Source organism: Aythya ferina (assembly GCF_964211825.1).
Source record: "Aythya ferina genome assembly, chromosome: 15".
In the NCBI taxonomy this organism is placed as follows: domain Eukaryota; kingdom Metazoa; phylum Chordata; class Aves; order Anseriformes; family Anatidae; genus Aythya; species Aythya ferina.
Window position 1 is genome coordinate 8988040 of NC_140314.1, and position 25377 is coordinate 9013416.

The 25377-nt window shown below is 47.9% G+C and overlaps 1 protein-coding gene across 1 annotated transcript in view; it reads left to right on the top strand.

Annotated features, from left to right (window-relative positions):
- Positions 1-25377, top strand: part of LOC311445058 (uncharacterized protein) — a 155319-nt gene that overhangs the window by 117118 nt on the left and 12824 nt on the right. Inside the window, exon 4 of the transcript XR_014698175.1 lies at positions 22349-22514. The gene's annotated coding sequence lies outside the window, so the exon portion shown is untranslated. The remainder of the gene's footprint in view (positions 1-22348; positions 22515-25377) is intronic.

Genomic DNA, 25377 nt, shown 5'->3' on the forward strand with positions numbered 1-25377 from the left:
CTGAAAAATCTTTGGAGGTTTGTTTATTCTTAATGCAGAGAATAAAACCTTATTATTTACCAGTATTAATAAACTCCTTCAAGTGCCTGGTGCCTGCGAGGCAAAGCATTAGCTGTGTTGCTTGTCTCGATAAGCGTACAGGCCTGGGGGGCGTCTGGCCTGTGCAACGCTCAGCTAATTCAGTTCAGGGATTTAGTGCAGAACTTATTGTTGGGGAGATTAACGGGGGGATTCATGGAAAAGGTGATTTTTAAAGCAGAGATGTGAGGCTGAGATGGAGACCAGGATGGAGCCCTTATTTATACATCTCCACAACTCTTGCCATAAATTCACAGCAGACTAGCTCAGGTCCCCAAGGAGCGAGCTGGATGGCACGGCCTTGCCGTTTCAGATGTTTCCCTTGTTTACTCTGTGCATCTTTATTAACAGCACCGTCGGGGTGCTGCGTTACGCACTGATCTGCCTTGCCAGCAGGAGCAGGGCACACATTCTGAAGGGCAGGTGTCAGCCACTTGCCAAGGGCACTGCTCTCGCATGGATATTTAACTGTTTCCTAGGTCCCAAGAAAGACCCATGGAAAGAGGCTCATGGCACTGAGACAGCACAAATTACACTGCCAAGGAAAATATAGGGGAGGGGAGCTCTGTGCTTATGAATTTCATGCGTGGAAACCTGTCAGCCTAGCAGACACGTCTGCCTTGTTGCCCTCCTGCTGGATTACTGCCTGCTTGTTCAGATGGACTGGGAGAGAGCCACTGACCATTTCCTAGCGCTTCTCAAGCCTGAAGCCCACCAGCCGGCAGGAAAATAACCCAAAGGGTGTTTTAGAGCACCTGGAGCTTCAGCTATACCTGCTTGTGAGCTCCTGACCTCTGGTTTTGAAGGCGCTTCCTGTACCGGTTCATTCACGTAATTGCTGCTTTATGGTAGAGCCTCAACTACAAAACTTTCTGGGATTCCCTTGAAATTTCCTCAAGGGAAAAGGGGCAGCTTCTGAAAATTTTTGATGGCTTCTTGGAAGCACTTAAGACACCAAACGTTGATCTCAGTGCTGGGAAATGTGCAGTCTGCAGCATCTGCTTGACTTTACACTTGATAGAGGCTGATGGAAGAGGAGTACAAATTGTTTGGTAGACCTTTGGGGATGTTTCAAAGGGAAAATACCAATTTATATGTTTCTGTGTGATGTGATATACAGATGAGCATTTGTTTCTTCAGCTTCTTGTTGTTAAAGCAGTGAAAGGCACCAAGAAACTTCACTGGCAGAGCAAAAAAACCCACCATGTAGCAAGCTAAACCAGACATGCAGCACCCATAGCTACCTCTCTGAATGCTTTACTTCTTACCACCCCGTCTCTCCGATGCCAAATCTCACCTTGCCTAAGTGGGACAGCCCCATTCATAGCCTGGTTTCACTTCAATGCTCCCAGATTTGCAGACTCTGTAAGTGAAAAACCTATGAGCTGAGGATCCCCCTGTAACTCTTCATCCCTCCTGAGCCCAGGCATTGCTCCCTGGGCATTTTCTGTAGCTTTTCCACTCTGTTTCTCCCAAGGTCTGCCCTTGCCCAGAGCATCTCACCGCTGTGAAAAGCACTGAGGAGCTGCTGTGTGCAGCAGACCACTCTTCAGCTTCACCTCACCGGTGGTGGAGCATCCAGCCTGCTGGCAGCATCCCCATGAAGGCCTTGCCCTGGCTCAGCCCTGCAATCTCAGGCTGTACCCCTGCCACGTCGCAGCTCCCCGCTGCTCGGGCTGTGCCGAGGCTCAGCTCTGCCTCTCTGCCTGCAGGTTTTGGCTGGGTGAGAGGCTGGCTGCAGGTAGGCTGCCAGCTGGCACGGCCAGTGCCGAGACCTGCACTGGGGTGAAACGCCCTGGAGAGAACATGCGCAGCCCCACGAGATCTTCCTGTCTCCCTGGCTTCACGAAGCACCCGGACCACAAAGCTTTCTGCTCATTGCACACCTGAATTTGTCTTGGATGTCTACTAACTTTTGTTTGCAAGTTGAATTTTGGCAGAGCTTTACTTGTTTGCATGTTTGTTTTTTAATGTTGTTGAGTTCTCTGGCTAAGGACGAGTTTGAGAGTTAAATTCCTGAGTCACACTACCAGCAGTCTGTGCAGTAACTGCAGCGGTTTGCCGGCTGGGTAAGGTCTGTTAGAAGTGCCCGCATCCCATGGTGGTGTCACTGTACCTGTCACTGCGGGTGGACAGCCTGACACCTCGTGTGCTGCACGCTGCAGTGTGCACATGGGTGTGCAATTTGGGAGGCTGGGGGAAAGGGTGGGCCCGTCTTGGCTTAGCCACACACATCGTGCATCTTCTTCCTCTTCTTCATCAAGGACTATTCATGTAAGAACTGATAGGCTTTCTTTTTCTTTTTTTTTTTCTTTCCCCGGGGCTGAACTCTTTCTTGTGTCCATGAAATATGATTTCAATTCGCACAGGAATGCCTGGGTGTTGCCTGGTCCTCCAGGGACTGATGGTGTGTCTCCAGAAATGATGTGCCTCATGCAAGCAATTTTTCTCTCAGGCCTGTTCAAACCTTTTGGCTTGTTCTCCACAACAAACAAACAAACAAAGCCAACAGGCTGTACTTAAGCTGTTTCTGTGGTGCAGACATTTGCTGTCATGTTAGTTAATCCTTCACCTTCTCAGTTCTTTGCAATCTCCCCTTTACCTCCCCTGCCCTTCTGTTTTCTCTCCTCTTTGGGTGGTGACCCTCACTGGGCTGGCTGCCTCCATGGGTGTGAGCCACAACAGGTTTTCTCCTACAGGAACAAAACTCTTGAAAACACGAGAGCACCCAGCCACGGCTGGCCTAGCGCACCTCCTCCTCGCCTTCAGCAGGTGCCGGGGCGCTGCAAGCACCGCGCAGCACGGGCAGCTGCCACGTGTGCTCCTTCTCATCCCGTTCAGCCCCGTTAGCAGGTTAGCACTTACTGCCTGCTCACGGGCTGATGCTGAGGCCTTGGAAAGCCCAGCAGTCCCCAAAGGTGTCCCATACACATCCAGCCTCAGCTCGAACAGACTTTCCTGTCTAGCTCGAACCTTTTGTGTCCCTCCAAGAACAACTTGAGAGCGATGCCATGGAAGCACTCACTGCTGCGGGGATTCTTAGGCCTCACTTGGGAAAAGCCTGGGACTATTCCAGACCGTTACATCAGCCTCGTAAATGACTCACGCTGGCTGTCTGCACTTTCTATTACTGGTGAGGAGACAGCTGGGTTGGAGAGCTTTGGTCAGCCTCATCTTTCCACAGGGCAAAAGGAAGGCTGAGCCAGCTCGTGGTGTAAACCCAGTGAGTTCAGCAGGGCGTATCGCTGTCCCAGGAGGTGCCTGTGTGATGCAGCTTGTCTACGTGGCGCTGAACAGAAATAAGAAGTGGTCAGATATTTTTCTTCGTGCTCTGTGAGGCAGCACCCCCCACCCTCTATTTTTCTGGTTCATCTGCTGAGAGTTTAGTGTTCATGCCAAGAGACCACAGCGAAGGCTTTTTCAGCCTGCCCCATTGCTCATTCCAGAAAATGGTGCCAAGGTAATTCACTCATAACCTCATAATATCAGAAAAGGAGGTCTAAGATTTCTTTCCTTGTCTGTAGTCCTATGGTCTTTTCTTTTTCCAGAATTTGTTGGTTTGTCCCTATTGAAAATTTATTTTCATGAGCTGTGCTCTTTCTGGGTGCATTTCTGCCATCATTTTGTTACAGCTTTGTGGCATTTGTTTTCAGGTTTTGAGCTGATGAGGTCCTGATCAGTAAGAAATGAAATAAGTAATACTTTATTAATGTTGCTGCTTGTTATCAGAGGTGGCTTTAAAAGAAGGCAGATAACCTTTATGGGAAAATCCAGGTGTTTTCATGTGCAGTCCAAATGGACTGAAACAACCATGGATTAAGCTCAAACACGTAGAAATGGGAAAACTGGAGAAGTTCAAATTATAGCAAAAGTTTGGGTTTTGCCTGAGTTTTGAAAATAATGGGAGAGGGATAATATGAAAAGATGAGGAAGGGCTATCTGAAATGTTCTGTGCCACGTGGGGAAAAAACAGATCTAACCAGATTGAGATGGATCCAGAGGGAGTGGTGAATTTGGACACTGTATGGGAAGGGCTCAGGAGAGCCAGGAGGGAAAGCATCTCCATGAGAAAGTGGAACAAAAGGCGGATTTGAAATGAGGGAAGCTACGGGACTTGTGTGAGGGAAAGGAGAGAAAGTGTCATGCATATTACTTATAAGTTTTTTTTTCCAAATGATCTTACCACGTTTGCTTTCCAAACACGAGGCTGAAAACTCCAACGTAGGCAGATATTCTCACCAGATTTTCACTGCTTTCTGCTTCCAGCCTGCCTGGAAACCCCTCAAGATGAGGCTGTCACATAATTCAGCACATCTGCTTCTGGCCCCAAAAGCCATCGTGAACCTGGGCGAGGTTTGGCCCTGGTCTGGGTGGCTCCTGGGACAGGGAGCAAGCCTGGAACAAAAGCCAACTGCACATCTTGGAGCACCCAGAGAGGTTGGGCTCACGCTTGTGTAGTAATGGGCTGAAGAAAGGTTTGTACTAAGCCTTCTTAAATTCAGACAGATTAATCTATCAGTTGGTGACATTTCTGCTGACAATATTTATGAAGGGTGCAGTCACCTTTTATCCAGTTGTGGGCAGCTTTTGGTCCTGCAAAGCCCAGTGGAAGAAGTGATTTAGGGTTATGGAAATTGGTAGCTCACCCCATTGTGAAATCCTTGTGTCAGGTTCTTAAAAAGGCATTAATGGTTAGGGTTGCGTGTATGCACAGAGTGTTTTGGCAGTCTCTACACACAGAACTTCTGGTTGTGTAGTCTGCTGCAGAACAGGAATCCTTTTCAGGAGAAATGCACTGTGCCAGTCATTTTCAGCACTGACATCTGATGCTTTCCTGCAGACATTGTGTTTGTTCAGCTGTGGGGACTACTTGGTGCAGTTCTTTTACCTGTTCTAGTTTTGTAACCATGCAGTTCTGCCTTCACTGGGTAGGAGCAGCACAAACGCCTTGGTGGGGCGAGAAGTTCTCAGCTCAGCCAGGCTCCGAGCCTGTCCCTGAAGGAGCTGCTGTGCCTTTGCACAGCTGGAAGTTGGTGGGAATTGAAGGTGCCCATTGCAGACCAGGATTAATTCTGCAAATGCGTGGACACCGGAGTTAATGTCTCCAGCTTCAGTCAATTCGGTCAGTGTTCTCAGTCAGCTCCGCGCTCAGTGCTTCCTTGACCCTGGCGGTGTCAGTAGCTGTTGACTGTTGTCAGTAGCTGTTGAGTGAATTGAAATAGCAATTCCTATTTCACAGCACACGTTGACAGCTGCTGTGCGTGGTGCAGTCACAGGCGGTGATTAGTCACTGGAGACAGCGACTATTACTTGTACATTAAGCCATGCTACCTTAAAACTAAAAACCAGCAAAAAATGACTCACGTACTGACCGGGAAACCTTCATGAGAACATCAGGATGTGCTCCAGTACAGTATATGCCCAAAGCATGTGCTACATGAGCTGCTTTGCTGTGGGTGTTTTTTTCCTCAGTGAGCATTAAGTGTAGAATGTGGCAGTGGGGAGGAACTGTGGTCTGTGAAGTATCTTCCCAGTGTAATCTGAATATTCAAAAATACATAGGAGGTAAATAAAAATTACATTGAAAACAGTCATTTCCTTCCCTGGGTCCTGCACTATTTGGTGCTGCAGCCCTGTCCAGGCACCGTCTGAGCAGGCTGTTTGCATGAGGTGACCCACCAGGACACCACACCCTCTTGGGGATCTCATTAAGCTCTTTAGCTGCTCAGTCTTCCACTTTCTGAGTCCTACAGCACGAGCTTTGGCTTCCCGCGTTGGGTGTGCACGATGAAATGGCAGCTGGGTTCTGTGAGCAGAGACGGAGATGCCCATCCTGCAGCCCACATGCCTCCAGAGCCCTCTGTGGATGTGCAGGTTACTTGGGGTGGTTACAAAGGTGCTGCCTCTGGGTGGGAAGAGAAAGCCCCTGGTCTTGCTGTTAGTGCAGAGCACTGGGACAAGGCTTCAGCCTTCTTGGACTGCGCTGCAAACAGCTGCTAGAAAAATCAGTCGAGGCATTTCCTCCTGCAGATGATTTCATCAAACAGTGACACTTTGCAGCCAGAACAATCTCCCATTAGCACTTCTGGTTGTATCGCTTCTGCAGTTAGCAGCACGCTCCCAGCACTAACAGAGACCAATTGGAGCATTCAGGCTGGCTCCTGCCCACCAAGCAACAGATTTAACTGACCGTTCTCCTGAACAGTTTGGTACCACTAGGGGTAAACTGCAGAGAGGGAATTGCACTGGCCATTGAGACATGGTCAGAGAACTGTTATAGAGCACATGGGGCTTCGGATCCAAAATCCCTTCTTAGGTCTTTGGGATTTGGCAACGTGGCTCTCACAGTTGGATTTCAGTTACAGCAAATGGATTTTTCCTAGAATTGGAAAACAGCAGAGGCTGAAAGGGACCTCTGGAGGTCACCTCCTTCAGCCCCCTGCTCGAGGCAAGTTGATATTGTCAGTGTCCAGCTCTGCTCTTAGACTGCTGCAGCAGAGGAGGGCTCGGGGAAGTTTCAGTGAGGCACTAAAAATGGTTGCAAATAATTAACTGATATTAATTTTTGAATGGTCCTCCCCAGTCTGAGATACCGAGCCCTCCTCTGGGCTCTCCTGCTGTCTGAAGGGGGTTGCTATTTGCTGTTCTCACTGCCATGGTGTTGGAGTCCCTACTGGAGAAGTGTTCAGCTAGCTGCTGCTAGGTGCCTTGTGAAACCGCGTTTGTATGCAGCAGTTTGGAAAGCAGGTTGGGAACAAAGTGCTTCCCCCAGCATCATTTAGAAAGGTGGAGTAAATGCACTGCTGAACTGCTACTTCAGGCACCGATTTCAAACGAGAGATTGAGTTTTTATGGAGTTATCTCTTTTATTATATTCTGTTGCTATTCCCTGCCTCATTAGCAGCTTGGCTGTTCTTTCACATTTCTACCTCTTTCCCAACCTTCCTCTGCAAAAATGACAGTTCCTCTCTGAGGCAGCTCCTTTGCCAGCTGCTGTGATTTGCTCTGAATTTGTTGCCCTTCCCTTTCTGGCCCTTCAGCCCCCTGCCTCCCCTGAGGACGCAATGCTTTTCAGATGCTCTGAAAAGAGCACCGGGTAGTGCAGCACACGGAGGGACTCCTTCAGGACGTGGGCTGCACTCCTTCGTGCCTACAGAGGAGCCTGCCTGTGGATCCCAGGATGGTATTTTTGCACGCAGCCCACGACTGCTGGTGAAGCTCTGTAGATGTGGTCATTCATCGTGGAGACACACTTATCGTTACCTCTGGGATGCAGAGGGTGCAAGTAGGTAGGTGCTCTTTGTCACCCTGAGCTGAGATGACAACAACCATGGAACGCTGTGTTTTTGCAGCCTAAAAGTGTGTGTTACTAATGCAAATGAAGAACAAAACGGAGCAAAGTCTGTGATGAAATATTTAAGTTCTTCACATCTTAGTTTTTTCATCTCTGTACCTCCAAGGGACGACGTGCCATCTGAGCCTGGCTTTGTAGTGCCAGCTAGCAGCAGCATTTTGTCTCTGCTTGTAGAAGCTCCCCCGCCTGCAGCCACGTGCTGCCTGCCAGCTGAGGCTCCTGTGCAGGGAAAGAGAGCACCCGGTGCTGAGTCCCAGCGTGCTCGTAGGGCAACCACTTGTTACCAGGAGCCTGAATTAAGCAGCTTGGAAAACATGTCAGCGTAGCGAGGAATGGCGGTGAGCCTCCAAATGAACTCTGGCAGAGGGGCTGAGACAGAGGGTGGACTCCTGCTTGTCCCCAGGATCTAAAAATGGTCTGCACTTAAAAAAAAAAAAAAAAAAAAAAAAAAGTGTAACAAATGGCATCACAGCCCAGAGGAGATGTGGGGACTGCTTGGGCGCTGTGAGACAATGAGTACTGCAGTAGGATTTCCGGAGGCATCCAGGGCAGTCACATCCCACACAACGTGAATAGCATCTGGGATCCTGAATCCCATATTTTCTTCAAAAAATTACAGGCTGTTTCTTTCTGACTATTTCTTCTCCATCCTTGCTCCCTCTGGACCACCAGTAGAGAGCATTGTGCTGCTCCAGCTCTCCTAGAAGGTGAAAAAAAGATGAAGAAGCACACGTCCCTCTGGAAAGAGAAGCTTTGACTACACTGGTTGTAGAGACCCGTATGGCCTCTATATGGCCTCTACTACCTATAGCTCTGCTGCCCAGACTGAATGCTTTGGCAGAGCTGCCCAGGGACTGCAGAAGCCAGGCTTAATGAACGCAGCAGACAGACTCTTCTGAATACAGATATGGTAGGGTGGGAGAAAGCAAATAATCCCTTCCTCATCCTTTTTCTGGAAGGCCACAGAAGCAATTCAGAATATGTCTGAGTAGTTCTGAACGTCAGGTTTTTGTTTGGGTATGTAAGAGACCTTTTCAGCAATGAAGATGTCTTGTGTCTGCTCATGTGCATAACTGCAAGCTCCGTGCAAAGATCTCACAGAGCTGGCGGAGACAACATGCCACACGGTACAAATGGGAGGCTGACACAGTTCTCTGATGCGCTCACAACAATTCCTAGTAAAAAGCTGTATCCTCCTGCCTTCTCCCACGTCAGTGGCAGCAGTGCAGGCTGTGTGCTGTCCTTGAACTGGGGAGCATCTCGAAAATGCCTGAATGGCTCCTGGGCATCTGTCAGCCGCAGAAAGGGCTCCTGCACGTCAGCTGGAGAAGCGACCTGCACAGTCTGCGAGGTGTAAATCCTTTCACTGGGATTCATGTAATACCAGGAAACATGAGAATCTGCAAATTACAGGCAGGAAAAAATAACAGAGAATTAAAGTACCCAGCCCTGGTCTTTTTCTGCACTGCCAAACCAGGAAGAAAACCCGCTGTGACAAATGGACAGCTGAAATAAGGAGTCATTACAGCAGGCTGCTCTGCTACCCAGACATGTCTGAGCAGGTGAAACAAAGCCACGGCTCCCTTACCTTATGTTAAAAATGGTCCCACTTTCACCCTGGAGGTACAGTATTTCACGGCTTGTGATTTGTGGTGAAGTTACGATTTCTCAAATCAGCCTTTTTTTTCTTCTTTTTTTTACTTTCATACAAACATGAACTTAAAAGCAGAAAATGCTGCTATTTAGGGCTGGTTCATTCTTGGAGATTTTTTATCATGAGCGGCACTCTTCATTATCTGAGTTTTTTTATTAGTGGCTGGAAGGTGTGCAGTTCTCATAGAAACTATCATATGAAAAAATGTGAAAAACATGTAACAGAAACTGGAGAGGAAAAACACCATCTTTGACCTTCCCTTCAAACAGAGCCTTAAGGACAATAAAAAGCAAGCTCCAGGAACAGCTTCAGGTCTGCTCACCTGCCTCTGTAATATTGTCATGGGTTTTGAGCTTTTTTTTTTTTTTTTTTTCTTGCACCAAAGCTTTGTTTTTCTGCCACCACAAGCAGGTCCTTGGGTGACTTTTGAGGGATGCTCCGAGTGGCTGTGTTACACAGTGGTGCAAGCTTGGAGATGCTCATCCTCTGTTCCAGTTTTCTGCATCATTTTTGCTCCAGCTCCGGTAAAGTGCAGCCCAATCCACCCGTGTGTACGCCTAGTCAACCAGCGTAGGAATGTGCTGTAAATAACACCTTTCATGCTCATGGTACCACAGAGCTCTTTATGCAGAGCACCGTTAAATGCTGGCAGGAGAGGGGCCCCACAGACAAACGGCAGAGCAGAGCACGCTGAGCGATGCTGGACAAGAAAGCTTTCATCATCGCTGTGTGATCATGAAAGCACAGCCCAGCGTGAGGAGTAGGCTTTTTGGACATCTCTGTCAATTTGAGCAGAATGGGGCTGCGGAGGGGCAGGGGAAATTCTGCTATCACAGCTCACACAGGCACCTCGGGTGCTTTGATGATGTGCACCCCATGCCCATGGGCACGTTGTGGGGACAAACGGGCTCTCAGGGAGGAGGCAGGTGTGTGGTCCCAGGGATTTCTCATTGCAAATAAGGTTAGTATTCATATTGCTTTAATACAAATGTTAATATAGTGTTTATATAGCATCTAATATATTAAGATGTTGTATTAATATTGGGGTGGCAGGTGAGAGCTGGAAGTGCAGATTAGCACCTTCTCATCCTGCTATGTTTTGCAAACCCATAGGAAAATCATTATCTCATTTACATAATAAATTGAATAATCTCTCATATACTCAGCTAATTATACCCAGCTCAGGTGTATTGAAATTAGCTACTGTCGTACACAGCAAGTGGGTCTGAAGAGAAACAAGTGTCTGATTGAAATCCCATTTAGTCCTGGCTCTGCTCTCTGCTTGCAGCTTCGGTGTCGCACCTGGGCAGGAGGGAAGTTGGTGCTGTCCCCATGGGGAGCTGTGGGATGTGACCGATGTTTATAGGATATTTGAGAGCCAGTGCCTGGGTGCTGAGATGAGTGTGGTGAGCCATGCAGAGCTGGTGGTAGACAGTTAAAGAAAATGGAAGAAAATGAGTCAAAACCTCAGTGAGAAACCGCCAACCTGACCCAGAAAGCCGTTATCTCCCAAACTTCGCATGCTCTCAGGCAGTTGCACTGAAAACTTCGGTGCAAATGCTTCTGTGCTTTGTATTAATCCTCAAGGCAGAAAGTAAGGTCACCACTGCAAAAACGTGGTAGCATTTTCATTTTAAAACAAGCCTAGGGCTTATTGAATTTTGCTCTAATTAAGAGGTCTTTTTTTGGTCTCTGTTCCCTTCCCCGCTGCATGCTGTGAGGCTGGTTTGTTTTCCTTGGCCTTGAAGACTGGGAAAAGCTTTTGGGGGAGATTTTTTAGACTTCACGGGTTTTCTGCTTCTGGCTTACGACTGATACACACGGTTCGCAGGGGGCAGGCTGCGAAGCGGAGCTGTGTGAGTTTGGAGCCCCGAAGAGCAGCATCCTGCTGCCCTTCGTGCTGCGGTCCGCATCGCACCATTGGCTTTACCCAACAACACAGCTGTGGTGTCTGAAGCAATTCAGGATGTTTTGAGGGGAATTTTGGCCTTTGAGGCATAAAGTTTAGAAGCGATGTATTATTAAACAGGGAGCAAAGCCAAAGGAAAGTGACTTTGCTGACTTCTGCAGGTGGTAGGGTGATGAAGTGCCGTGGGTTGGGGGGAGCTGTGGGTCACGGGACTCAGGGCTGTGTTTATGGGCATTTTGGGGCGTTTCTTCTTGGGACCGGAGCTCACATGAGGCTGCTTGCCCTCAAACAAACAGCTGAGGATGAGGACACGTGTTTGTTTGCTGGTACCATGTGCAATGCCTTTTTGCATACATAGAGATAGATGGCGGTGCATCACCCCAACGGGTAAGCTGTGTGAGTATAGCGACAGCCACCCGAGTGTCTTGGGAGGTGTCTCACATTCCTCTTTAGACTAGTCACTTCCCACTCAACTGAGAATGAATTAAAAAAAGTATGAAAAGGCTCCTTTTTGTCTATCACAGCAGCATCATCTTCTCTGGGCTTTTAATTTCCTCTATCCTCTGCTCCATTAATACCAGATAAGTGTGTTAAGAAGGTAAACATCAGCTCACAGCTTTATGGATGATTGATTGGAACAAAAAAAAAGCAGTTATAGTGCTGAGTGTAGCTGGCTCAAGCCTGTATAAAACCTCTTAAAAATTATTTACTAGGTACCCAATAAAGTGTGCCAGGATAGCCCGTTAAAACTGCAGAAGCAGGAGCCTCAGGGGAAATCTCCTTGCCCCGCTCCGTGCCAGTCCGGCTGGGCTGTCGGTAGCATTAGGAGTGAACGCAGCTCACAGCGACATGCAGCTCCTTTCTGTTTGTGGTGAATTTAAGTAGGATATTTATAGGCATCAGTCATCTCTGGTTTCCTTTGATCCATTCTTTCCAACCGAAGAAGCAGCGCTTTGAAAAAACCCCATCTTCATCGATGCAGTGGCAGAATTAGAGAGAAATGCCAAGATGCCAGCTTTCAAAATGCTTCTGACGCCTTTAATGTTTATTTTAACTTCTAAAAAATATCTGAAGGCATGATCCAGAAGCAGACGTGGGCAAGGAAAGCAGCAGAAGACCTTATTCCACCTCTGTCTATGGATAACATGTCTGCGTAGCACCAGCTCTGAGGTTATCCCAAATGCTCCCACCTGGAACGCTGCGTCCCTGCCTGAGCCCGTCTGGTGTAAACACGTCTGTACCAAACACGTTCACCCCTCATGTGCATATTGATGCTACACCAGCTCCTGACAGCGAGAATGCCGTGTTCAGAGCCCTGCTATTAGCTCTGACCGGCACGTGGATCCCCACGTACATCACCATGTACATCACCAGCGAATCGCAGGAGCTTTGAAGTCAAACAGGGGCTTGGGATCTGAGCTCCTTTTCTTGGAGCAGAGCATGAAAGCAGAGGCACGAAGTTCCCTGCTGTCAGATGGCACTCAGTGGCTGATAAATTGGAGGTGAGGGCGACTTGGGAGCGCTGGGGATGCTCCTGTGGGCTACTATAGCAGGCGGTGCTATGGCCAGGGAGTCTCTCCCAGAAGAGCTGCTACAGGCAGCGAGGTGAAGGAGCGCAGTGCCAGGTCCCAGAGCCTCCCTCTGAGAAGCAAACAGAGTACATAGCCCCTCTGCAATGCCTTGTCTGAAGCCTGAGGCCATATCTGCATGTTAACAAACAGTTCTCATGATGCCAAGACTCACGGTAACAAAAATTCTCCGTCCCTACCCAAAGGGTGCATTTGCACCTTCTGTGTACCTACAAACCCACACCATGTGCAGCTCCTGTCCCTGTTTTTAAAAGGAAGCGTGGGCTTGGAGGTGAAGACATTCACGAAGGCTTTATGCTGGGAGCACACCAGGACACGCTCGGCTTGGCTCGGAGGCAGCCAAGCTGTTCAGCTGGCACTGGATGAACAAAAACATCTCGGCTCAGGAAACCTTTTCCCTCTTGCAGATGAGCTATTTACACAACTGGAGCGTCATCTTGCGATCAATACCAAGACCGAGGAGGGCGTAACACAACGGGTGTTGCCTTAGGTACACAATAAACAGTCAACAGGGTTGCTTGTATCCCCAGCTCTCTAATTCCTTTACCCTGCTTGAGCAGTCACTGATGAGGATCACCAGGAACACTGGGACCTGAGCACCCACATCATCCCCTTCATGCTGATAATGCAGCGTGAAATCGTTACCCTATTGATACTAATCAAACCACAGTACGTACTCACTGTCTGCAACATTTTACCAGGTAAAAACAATCAGTTTATTGGTAATCTGGTGTATTCTTGCTCTTGGGTCAAAGCACGAGTGATGATAAAAGCCACATGTATGTGTATCAACAGCACCCACAAACCCAGCAACAGGAACTTGGTGCAGGTTGTTTCAAGGTTGCAGTGTCCTCCACAGCCCAGCTTCTCCGTACAAATTAAACTCTGCCACATGAAATTCATTGGAAGGCTCGTGTTAGCTAGCCCTGAACTCACGTAATTGTTAAGCTTCATTAATTTGGTGTGTTTATTTAAATTGGCTGGTGCGTTCCTAAAATAGGTAATCTAGCATTTAAAAAAATGTTTCCTGATCAGCTTCATGGCGCTGTGAGCGGCTGTAAGCACAAACTGCTCCGTTACTCTTTTGTCTTCCTCATCTGAATGCAATGGATACCATAGAAATGAACAGAGCTGGAAAGGTGCTTAATTTATGAACCAAGACGTGCTTCTAAATAATCTCTAATTAAGTTCATCTGTGACCTGGCACACGGTGCCAAGTTTAGTCTGGGTGTTGCAGACCATTAGTAAACATTTTAATTGTAATAATCACCACTGGCAGCAATTATTTTCAGAAGGACGGCTAATTTCAATCAGCAGAGGGGATCTGAATGCGAGGAACACCCATCCTGTCTTTTACAAACACCACCAAAGCAGCTGCATGCCAGCGTGCTGAACGCCCAGCTTCACTTTGCAAGAGTGACGGTGGGCTTTGCAGAAGCGGAGCTCATCTTCCCAAGCACTCAGCACCATCCCCTTGCCCAGCACCCATTGATGCAGGTCTGGAGGGAGCAACAAAACGCTCTGCTGGCCCCGGAGCTGCAGGACAGATAGCTTTTGGACAACACGGACGTAAGGCACCGGTAGGGTGAGGTGTGCATGAAATGACCCGTGCTGCTGCTGCTGCGAGGGGCTGTAGCTGCTCGCGTTGACTCGAGGCTCCTGGCACAGCGGCGGCTTGCCAGCCGGGACGGGAGCCAGCACCCTGCCCTGCTGCTGGCAGCGCTCTGCCAAGCTCAGAGGGAGCCGCCGCTGTTTGTGCTGGCGCGAGCTGGCACTGCGCTTAATTTCTGAACGACGGAAAAAGCTGGACGCTCATCCAAAAATTCAAAATCGAGTGTAGGATTGTTGTCAAACGCTGTAATTAGACACAGAGCTGCAGATGAGGAATAAATGTGCTATTTCTTTGTTAAATTGTCTTTTCTACCCTAGCCCTGTGATGCTCACTGGGAAGACGTCACACGTAATGTTTTTCCCCGTGCACTCAGCGTGTTTCCATCGTACAGGCACTTTAGCACTGAATTAATTGCTACGTTAATGGATGTCTGTAGTCCATTAGTAAATTAAGACCTGATGCTAATCCTCTTGGGGGGAAGGAGAAGGGAGTCTATTTAGTACCAAAGCATTCAGTTCGTTACCAATGGACTCCAAATGTTCAAAGGCAGGAAGGGAAGTACATCAAAGACGCTTTAATTTGAAAAACATACGGGAAGCTGATCTCAAGGCCTGTCCATATTGCAGACCTTGTAGGAGCAGATAAATTAGCTTTGAATTTATTATCAACCTAATCACTGGGGATTGGGTATGGATGAACCTGTACCCCAGTCATTCTCTTCAAACAGCATCTGATAACACGGGTGTTTAACTTGTTGTATCTGACACTTGGAAGCGTACCAGTAAGCTGAAATTGCATGGGGATATAAGTAAAATAAGTGGGATTGCCCACTCTCCGAATCTGACAGCTCGTCCCTAGGCTCCGAAGTCAAGTCTGGAGAATCCAGTGACACAGGGGAAGGAAAATACAGGCATTAGTAAACACGGTGCTTCTTCACATAATTGGTACTGGCCTGCTTTGGACCTTGCCCAGAGGTGCTCTTGTGTTGCCTGGCCCCAGACGAACAGTTTGCACGTGTCATTGGGGATCCCTGCGGCTGGGTGCCATGCACCAGGGTCACGGGGAGCCCCGGTTGCCTTCTGCTGCCTGCTCTGCCTGCAGCCCCGCTCACCTGTGGTTACGGCGTCGCCGCCTGCATCGCCGCCGTGCCCAGCCCTTGTAGCACGCAGCGTGTAGGCTTGGCCAGGGTTGTGCTGCTGTGCGTTATAGATATGAATACCAACTGTGTGCTCAGACCAGATAATGCTCGACTCCTTCGTGAGCCTTACTGCCTTCCCCTCCCGCCCCCCAGTAGTTCTGCTCTATAAATACAAGCCAAGCTGGTGCGTTTTGCCTTTAATAGTACATGAAAATGAAGTCTGCTCTGCAAGGGATGCAATCACAGACCAAAAAGCGTTCATGTGGGTTTTTCCTCTCTACCAGCAAAAAAATATAACAGTTAATTAGGCTGGAAAACCCAAAGGAAAGTGAATTCAGATGGCCAATCACGGCGTGGCATGGAAAATATCTCCATGACAACAGAAATTTACAGCACTTCAATTTTAATATATCAAAGGATAAGGGCAATTTCACAGCCACTACGCAGAAGATGTACCCCTCTCTCTTTCTCCTGATAGTCCCTGGATTAAATGGAAGTCAGGCTAATGTGGTCCCAGATGTGAGAGCAAAAACAGGATTATGAAGCCTAAAAAACGTTATGAATGCAAATGCACCAGCAAGGTGAAAACTCGCCCTGCTGCATAGGACAAACATTTGGGCCCTTTTTTTGTGAGATGCTGCAGCACGTTATAGAGATGTCTTCTGACATTTCAGGATCACGTACTTCTGAACAAGCACAGGGCTCAGGGCGGTACGAGCAGCACGGGCAGCTCTTGTCCCGAGCAGCATGGTGCACCTCCCGGGGACGTTACCGCTGACATCTCTTGCTGCTACTGCTTTTTACCCTGTAATGAACTCCAGGGTGACAAGGGAAAAAAAAAAGGAAAAGACGAGTTTAGGATATATATCCAAAAGTCTGACCTACATTCCCCTGCTCATAATGAACAAGAATATCATGCTTCCACTTTAAATACTGCATCAATGTATTTTGTAGATGCATCTGCATGCATGCATGTCTCTTGTAGAAAATGTTTTACAGTATTTAGTGGGGGATGAATCAATTAGGATAGATTTTAGAATAGATATTTCATTAGTGATTTCGCTAAAATTAATCTATTTGAAGTTTCAGTTAAAAATCAAACTGAAGCAGGATGGTATTGGCTGTTGGCAATATTGAAAAAATACTAAAACTGATAACAAAAGGATTTCTATTAAATTGTTTTGTAACTGGAGGAAGAAAAAATGCTACCAGGAAACACATCACTTCTGATTAGATTCAACAAGACGCTCCTGCACATGAAAGAGCATCGCTCCGCGCTGCCTGCAAAGAGCTCCTCTCTGATTTTTGCACCTTTGAGCATGTTTGCTGTGGCACCTTCCCACCTGCCATGCCTTGGCCTCTTGGGCAGCACTGGCTGTTAGTGGACAGTGAGGAAAACGTGGTCTGTAAGTACATGGGAATGGCACAGGGAGGAATAGCTGTGCTGTTCTTGTTTGTTTTCTGTAATACAATATGGAAAGCGCTAATAGGATTAGCCTTTCATGATGAGTGATAACAATATATAAAAAAAACAAATGTTAATAGGCAGCGTGAAATTGCTAACAAAGTAGAAAATTGCTAATAAAATCCAGTGGGTCTTGTTCTAACGTTGAGAGTACATCTGGCCTGTAGGACTGCTTCCTTCCCAAGCGCACAGAAGGCAGCAGGACGGCGAACAAAAAGGATTTTCAGTGCAGAGCCCAAGGGTGCTGCTCTTCTGAATCCTTACACTGGTGACCTTCAGCACCTGCAAAATGAAAACTGCCTTGCTTTAAAATAACCAAAACAGGGTTGAGCAGCCTTAAGAAAAGCCTTGGAAATTTGTTTACTAAAAATGTATGAACCCAAACCCAAATGCATTGTGCGGGAAGGAAGCTGAGAGCACAGGCAGAAAGAGCAGACAGCGCTTGAAGGGGAACTGGTAAACGCAGACAAGGGAATGTAAAATACATAGCAAAGAAATTAATTGGATAAACAGGAGGGCCAAGAGGTAAAGCAGAAGAGAGACCTGGGTCCTGTAATAATGCTTTCAGAACTACTCAGATTAGAGGAGAAAGTAGAGATCAAATGAGCTAATTTAAGTAGATGCCAGACTCAAAGGATAATGTGAACCTTAATTACTTACTCTTGCTCTTCCTTCTCTTCTTAACTAAGTGAATTTCCCAGGCAGTCTTTCTGACTTTTGCCAGACAGGAACCAGACTGAACACTTTGACAAACGGAGTTGGCGAGGTCCTGTTCCTCTCCACGTTCTTCTTTCCATTTTTCCTTAGCTTTTAATTATTTTCCAGCCTGGCCATTTAGCTGCTCCCTTACTGAAAATCACTTAAAGAAGTATTTATGCACAAGGTGGGGAATGGCTCGGATGCCTTAAAGCCCCACGTTGCTGTCAGCCAAGTTGACGCCCTTCCCCTTCCAACCAGCCTGGTGCTCCTCGACCTCACCGATTGTAGGCAGACAGAAGTCCTCTCACCGTGTCTCTTGTACCCCATTTCAGCAAGGTTTTAGAAGCACTTAGTGACATTTTCCACTCACATTTGGGCTTTGATGTACTTCCTCACCATGGCTCACTTCTGAACTTTGGGGTCATTTCGGAAGGTTTCAGTTCTCCTGGGTGCAGTGCCCGAAGGCTCTGGGCAGGATTTTCTGCCTTCCAACACGTTTTAAGTAATAAACCCATCAGAAAGGCTTAGATGGCTTGAAAAGCTTCACCCGAAAAGCAAGAAAGTAGAAGTTTTATTTTTCTTAAGCTCCCATAAATGATAAAAAAGAAATGTCAGTTTTATCTTTGGTGGTAAAATGTCCCTGCAAGTGCAGATGTGATTTGTGGTTTCGGGTGAGATGGAGGCAGAGCACTGGAGGGCCTGAGCCACCACTACAAAACTCAGCCTGTCTACATGATCTAGGGTCACCATCGGTGTCTGCTGGGCCGGTGGAGCACGGCTTGCTCTGGAGAAAGCCGTTGTGGGGCTGCTCGAGGGAGCTCCTGTGGGTTGGTGTGTGGGGGGAGAGCAGCCTCCATGGCTGGGCACCATCAGAGGAGCCTGCAAAAAACAGGTCAGGGGTTTGCCAGACTGCTCAAATACTGTATTGTGCTGCTGCTGTAATTAATGTCTTTATGGTGATGCTTACAGGAAAAAATACAACACAGTGTAAGGTGTAAGGAGCTGTGCCCCAGGAAGCTCTAATTGGATTTTCATCATCATCTCAGTGGTTTTGCATATCAGACTGGGCACTCTGGGGTGCCTCTTGTGAGCTATCCCTTCAACCTGACCTGAAAGGCCCTAATATGAGCTGGAGAGCACTAATCATTGGAGGGATGGCTTTAAGGAGAGCTGTTTCAGAAGCACAGATCTTGTGCATGAACCACGGCCTCTCCACAGGAGCAAATGGGAAATGTATGTCAGGTGTGGCACAGAAATTTTTACCTTTTTTAATAGCTCTGTGCTGTAAATGAGTGATCAGTCTGCTGGTAAGACACACGGACTGGGAACCACAGAAGTGATTCAGGGAAAGGCATTGTTGTCCTTTTCTCTCACAAGTGACTGCTAACAGAAATACCGCTCTGTCCAGAACAGCAGCTATAGCAACAGTAGGATTTCGCTGGGTAGAGGTCAGAGAGTATGCGCTGTTTTTCACTGCTGATTTTAACATGCCATCCCCACAACTGGCTATTATTTGTGGTGTTGGAAGCCCGTTCCTATGATTATATTTCATCTGGCGCTACATCAGGGCTGAATAATTAAAGCTGTCAGCCAAAAAAATGGAATATCTGTATACCTTTGAGAACAATTTCAAAATAATTTGCTGTCCCAGTTATCTCAAGAAAATCGTTAACAAAAGAAGCTATCCACAGGACAGAGGAAAGCATTCTTTGAGGGCATGGGTGTGTCTTTTCCACTGCATATTGCACAGAAAATTGTCACCAGTGACAGTAATATGAAAATCCCTGGTAACTGCTGGACAATATTTCCACAGGTGTGCTGGGAGTGAAAACCAAACACCCGTTAGCTGGGTACGAGAGTGCAAAGCCAGTGCCTGGACCCAACCGTCTCTGCTCAATGTCTGGATGTAGGAGGCAAAAGGTACGTGACATGTTCCTGTCTTCATGGCCTGAGCCGTGTCCTGGCCTGCCGTGCTGCTTGCTGTGCTTTGCCAAATATTTTGGCTCAAAGAGTGGCCTGTGTCTCAGCAGGGTGCGGGTGGCTGGAGGACAGACAGGCTGTGCTGGCCCTCGGGTGCTTTACTAGCAGAGCAGGGTGCTGTGGGTGCAGCTCTCTGTGGCTTGGGAGCGGTGCTGGGGCTCGCCAGCTGCCTTTGCACCCTCAGTAAAGTTGCCTGAGATTAAAGTTTGAGCTACAACTTCTCCAGACATGGAATCAGGAGGGAAAAACCAAAGCAGCATCCCTTTTCCTGGTGCTCTTTCTGTGCATGTTACAGGAGGTTCATTTATGCTCTGAACGCCTGTGCTGACACTAATGTAACTCAGGTACTCCGAGGATACAACCTCTGGACTCCTAGGTCAGCACGATACACAGTTTGTGGGACGATTTTGGGGATGTGAGCATGGGAGCTGGTGTTCTGCAGGCACCAGTTGTTCAAAATATTTATTGCTGACTTGCTAAATACAGAAAAATGTATTGGTGATGCCTTTCGTGTAACAGTCTGGGGCTGGGAGGGGTCTTGCGGGGCTTTGCTTTGCCATATCCTCTGATACAAATGTTTTGTGAATTCCTTTTTTTCTCTGCATCTGTCTTTTTAGGTTCTCTGCACTGGAAAGGAGACGCTCGTGTTGTATGCTGGTGTATGTATCCAATAACTCAACCTCTAGCTCATGCTGAATTTAAGGATAAACCTTTCTCTTCCCCGGGTTGCTTGCAGCAAGCTGCACAAATCCTGATGGCCTTAAACACACCGACCTGAGCCTCGGTGGAGCTGCTCATAGGTTGAGTTATGCGCATTTGTACTGAGACGTTTAGCTGGTCAAAGACATCAGCAACCTAGATAATATCTGTGTGCAATTATGGGTCCTAATTGGGCATGTAGCTCAGCAGGAAAGCTGCCATTGGCATGCACAGGTGCCCAGTGGATATTAGTCATCCATGTAGCTGCAGAGCCCTGCGTTTCAAGCACCTGTTTGCTAAAACTCAGCTCTCACCTGGCTGTCAGTGCAGCTCCTGGGCTCGAGAAGGCTGAGACAACTCCCTCTCCATGGAAATAGCTGATGGAAGGAGTCAAATGATTTTGTTGGAGCCGGAGCTGCATTAGGTTGCCCTTGTGCTGGAAACTTGGCTTTATCTGTGCGGAGTTTAGGAAGTGGTTGCATGCTCTGAGGTTGGGCTGGCTTTCTTTGCAAGCCTGTTTGTATTTGTGCAGCACATGGAGCAGGTTAGAGTTTGCTTTTTTGTGAGGTTCCAGGGTCTGCTTTTAATAAGATTGCCTGCAAGCATTTGGATTTGCTCTTGCATATGGTAATGAACTTCTCATGTGCCTTTTAGGGGTCCCATTCCTCCAAGGCAGGCGCACAGCAAGCTGCTTTGCTCCCTGTACCGGCCCAGGGCTTTATTCCACACTGCCCACACTATATACATGGCTATATGTACCTTATGGGGACAAAAGAAGGTAGCCATATGGAGCAAACCTCCTGGCAGGGAAGTTCAGGCATGGAAGAGAGGCTATGGCTCTTGGGGTCCTTATGTCCCATAGACGTGGCAGCAGAGCAGCCCACAGCCATTTGCCCATGGCTCCCGACTTCAATCTGTGTACATTTAGTTCACGACTTCTGCTCTCTTCTTCTCTCCCATCCTTCTGTATGACTGTGCTTAAACCCTTAGAGCAAAGTCTGTCTCCTTCCATGCAGGTGTGGAGCACAGCGCATGCTCAGGCTCAGGGCACTGAGGTTGTGCCCTGCCTGGTGCACTGCAGCAGTCGTTGGTTGACTCCGTACCAATCCTCAGTGTACACGTGGCAGAAGCAGTCACTGCCCATGTAATGGCAACACTGCTCCTACGTTCACCCCTTTCTTTCTCTAGGGACTTTTCCCCATCCTGGAGATCAGTCCAACCTGCTAACTGGTACACTGCTGGGAAATGCTAACTAAACCTTTCGCTCTCCAAAAAAGACATCATTTACTGCTCTCTCTCTGCTTTAATCCCTTGTTCGGTACAACTAATCTTGCTCCCTCCTGGCACTGAGCTGGCGGTGGGTTTTGCATACAGCTGGAGTTATCAAGGTGTATTTGTATTGTGTTGCTGCATCCCTGCCAGGGAGTCTGCTCGGACAGCAGCTGCACAGGGGGTTGGGATGGGAGATTCATCCTCCTGCGGTGGGAGTTCCTCACAATGGCAGAAAATCAAGGCAATAAATCAAGGGCATAAATATTAGCACCAAAGCATAAACCTGTAGGGCACACAGAAAAGCCACATACTGTTAAATCTCCCATTATTTATTGCTTTATCAGGTGGGTATTACTGCACTGTAAAGGATATATACGTTCCCCATCACAGGGAGGTAGGAACCATCCAGCAGCAGCAAATCAGGCCATAAGCTGCTGAGATATTGCTGCCCACCGGAATCTAGGAAGGATGCCTGTAGGTGGGAATTTGTGCTCCTGGTTATTTTTTTTTTCTTGTTAATTACCTAGAATTAAACAAAAGCTCTAAGGCATTACAGCTAGTGTTGTTTAAGGTCAGCTTTTTGGTCATAAATAGGAGTATTTGGGAAAATAAAGAACACCTGTGAAACTCGCTGGGAGTCGTTCAGTGTTACAGAGCTGTGTGCAGTGAGGGTTGCGTGTCCAGCTGTGTTTATAGCTGGGCCCTGACAGGTGACTGATCTCAGTTCGGTGGTTTAGGGGAGGAACAAGACAGTTCTGTGGGTTAAGCTGGTCCTGAAAGAAAAGGAGGGGGAAAAAAGAAAAAGTCAACAATTCCCATTTGGCATCAAAAAACTTTAATTTTTGTCATATGGTGATTAAAACTTTTTTTTCTTTGTCTTTTATCCTTCCTTGAAACAGAAATTAAACAACATTCCAAACGGTTTGCTTTGAAACCCAGCAGCAAGGCCAAAAGCCTCCATCTTGCCTGTTTTATCTGAAGGGAATAGCAAAAGGAAAATGTTCCCATCGTGTTCCCAAGGCTAATGAGCAAAGAGGTGCTGGAGCCAAACAACGATAATTGCAGGTACAGCAGAAGCACACAAACATTACCCCAGATTCAAGGGCTGCTTGGCAAACCCTTTGTCCAGCTGCCCCTTTGTCCATCTGTCCAGCTGTCCATCTAGCCTTGCTTTGCCCACCATCTGTCTGTGTTGAGCCAAGCAAGACTAAACGCAACTGTGAGCACTGTTGCTCCTTGCCGTGGGGAAAGCAGATGCATTTGCTTCATGGTAATAGCTTACAGGAAGAAAGCATTATGTATTATTTCCCCCCACCAAAGTGCAGCCCGGAGAAGCCACAGCTCTTTGTGGTTTCACGTAATGCATGTGAAAGTCAGGTGTGGTTGCTAAAGAGTGTGCAGTTAAGTAGTGCTTGAGGAAACTGAGCCATGGAAGTTGTTGGGGTTTTGGGGGCTTGATTTTTTTCAAACAACAAACCTTTAAATGTTGGTTAACTCCTTACAAAGTGGCTCCAAGCCAAGTCCTGCTTCTCTGGACACAAAGCTTCAGGATTCACCAAGGAATGGAAATTGTTGGTATTTCTTTGGAGTCTCTTTCATGCCTTTTATTCAAAAGTGAAAGAATTAAAATACATTGGACTCCTTTTTGTGCCTCTCCCTCCAGACAAAAATATTTTTGTAATAAGAAAAACATTAGATATATGGATATGGTGCTGTTTTTCTACAGACACATCAGCCTACAGAGGCTCTGCAGTGGTCAGGGGTGACTGGCAGGGTTAGGTGTGGCAGCAGAAGTTCTCTCCTGAGGTTTGATTTTGGGGACAAAAATAACCACAACCAGCAACGCATGAAAAAACAAAACAAAACAAAAAACTTCCTGCTCTGTGCAGCCCCCAAAAGGCTTTTTGTTGGCCTTAGGGACACTGCTGACCTCAGGGGGCTGTTTGGCTGCTTTCAGGACCATGCAGGGCTTGGAAAAGCCAGATTTATGCTGTGTACAGGAGTCCTGGTGTGTGCGTGGAAGAGGCTGAGCCCTGGGACAGAGCAGGGCTTCAAGGAGGCATCTCTTTGGGAACTCTTGTATTCTCCCACCCCAGCAGGAACCAACCCTGTGGCTACTGGAAAAGAAAAAAAAAAAAAGTAAAGGATGTCATTTCTCTTTGGGAACTTGCTTTTGGCTCTGCCCATAAATGGAAAGGTTCTGAACCAAAACTCTTCCCACAGGGAACCAGCGAGTTCAGGGTGTTTGTTTATGGCCTCGTCACTAATAAAACCACATCGGCTTTTAAAAATAGCTCCTGTGCCTTATGAAAACAGGTGGGGAGTGATGCAGAAGGCGGGGAATGAGCCTGGAAGAGGAGCCCATTTTTAATCTGACACGAAATAGATTATTTCTCTGTGTGCCGTGAGGTTTGGGGAGGCTCCTGGACCTCTGCTTCACGTCGTGCAAAGCCCAGGAGATGCAGCACTGCTGACCTGTGGAGGTGGGGTCAGCCCGGCCTGCTCAGATGCTGAGGGTTACAAATCGCTGATTTCTCCTTGCCTCCACAGCCACACTTCCTCAATGGGACCAGAGCTGCTTGCTGCTGCCCTCCATCACCACCACTGTGAGACACAGCTCGCTGCATCCCAGCCCTGAGCACGTAGTGCTCACTGACAGGAGCTGTGGGTGGTGTTCAAGCAGAAATGAGCTGCCCCTTTCTTCTTTCAGTACAGGACCAAAGCCTCTTTAGAGCCCGTGCCCAGCACAAACATCTCTGTTCTCAGTGACCCCTCCGGAGGAGGCGCGGCCGAGCAGGAGCCTGCGGCAGAGCAGTGGGTTTCCCTCCCCTGTCGTGCCGTGCCTGGGAGCCACCAGTGTTCTGTAAGCATTTTGGGGACTGAAACTTCAAAGAGGGTCTGGGATAGCACAACTGCAATCTCCTGAGGAGCTGATCAGTTGACTATAAGAATTCCGTAGCAAAGTAGTCCTTTATTTCTTATTCGGTGTTTTTATGCCAGAGTCTCCCGTCGGACCCAACACACCATGCAAATGTCAAGGGATGGCAGGGGAGCCTCCTGTCCGTACAAAATGCCCATGAAAGGAGCTGTGGGAGGGCAGCTACAGGCTGCACTGTGCTAACAACAGCCACTGTGGGGAAAAGAAATACAAAATACGCCAGGTGCTTGGGCTACCTAATTGGATCTTCAGTATTTGTGTAACAGGCTGCAGCCAGCAGAGGCAGCAGGGCTGTTGCGGCTCTTGGAGCAAATGAGAAAGGATGAACTGCTCTGCAATCACCAAATCAGGGAATAATCTAGGTTGGAAGAAACCTCCAAGATCATCTGGTCCAACCTCTGCAAGCTACAGGTCAGCCACTGACCGGTGGCAAGGAGAGCTGTGGGCTTGACACCCCCAAGTCCTTAAATTAAGGGCCTTGAGAAAGCTCCTGTGCTGTTAGCGGAGCAATGGGGCTCCAATGCAAGACCAGGAGGAGGGACCGACAAACCTGGTGAAACGGCCGTGTGTAAACCCACACATCACCTTTCAGTGGCCTCGTAAGTAAAGTCAGTTTGGTGATGTCTCCTGTATACCCAGCTAAATGAGTGCTGGTGCCTGCGGGGACAGCGGGGAAGATGCAGTGCTGTAGTACACGTTGTGCATGAGGGAACTGCTACACGAGCTTGCACTTGCAAGATGTTTGTTAAATTGCACAGTTGTCGGCATATAAACACAGCACTGAGCATCACTGGAAATCAGTGAGCAGCTGGAGGCTCCGGACAGTGACCTGCAACTGGTTGGGACTGCAAAACCTTTCACCTGTGTCCCCTCACCTAAATCTTCAAGTTCAGATCCAAATTCGAGGGAGCTGCCTATAAAGAAACAAGCCCGACACCTATTTAAGCGACAGATGAGGCATGTTTCAGTGCTCAGTGCCTGGGCCTTAAA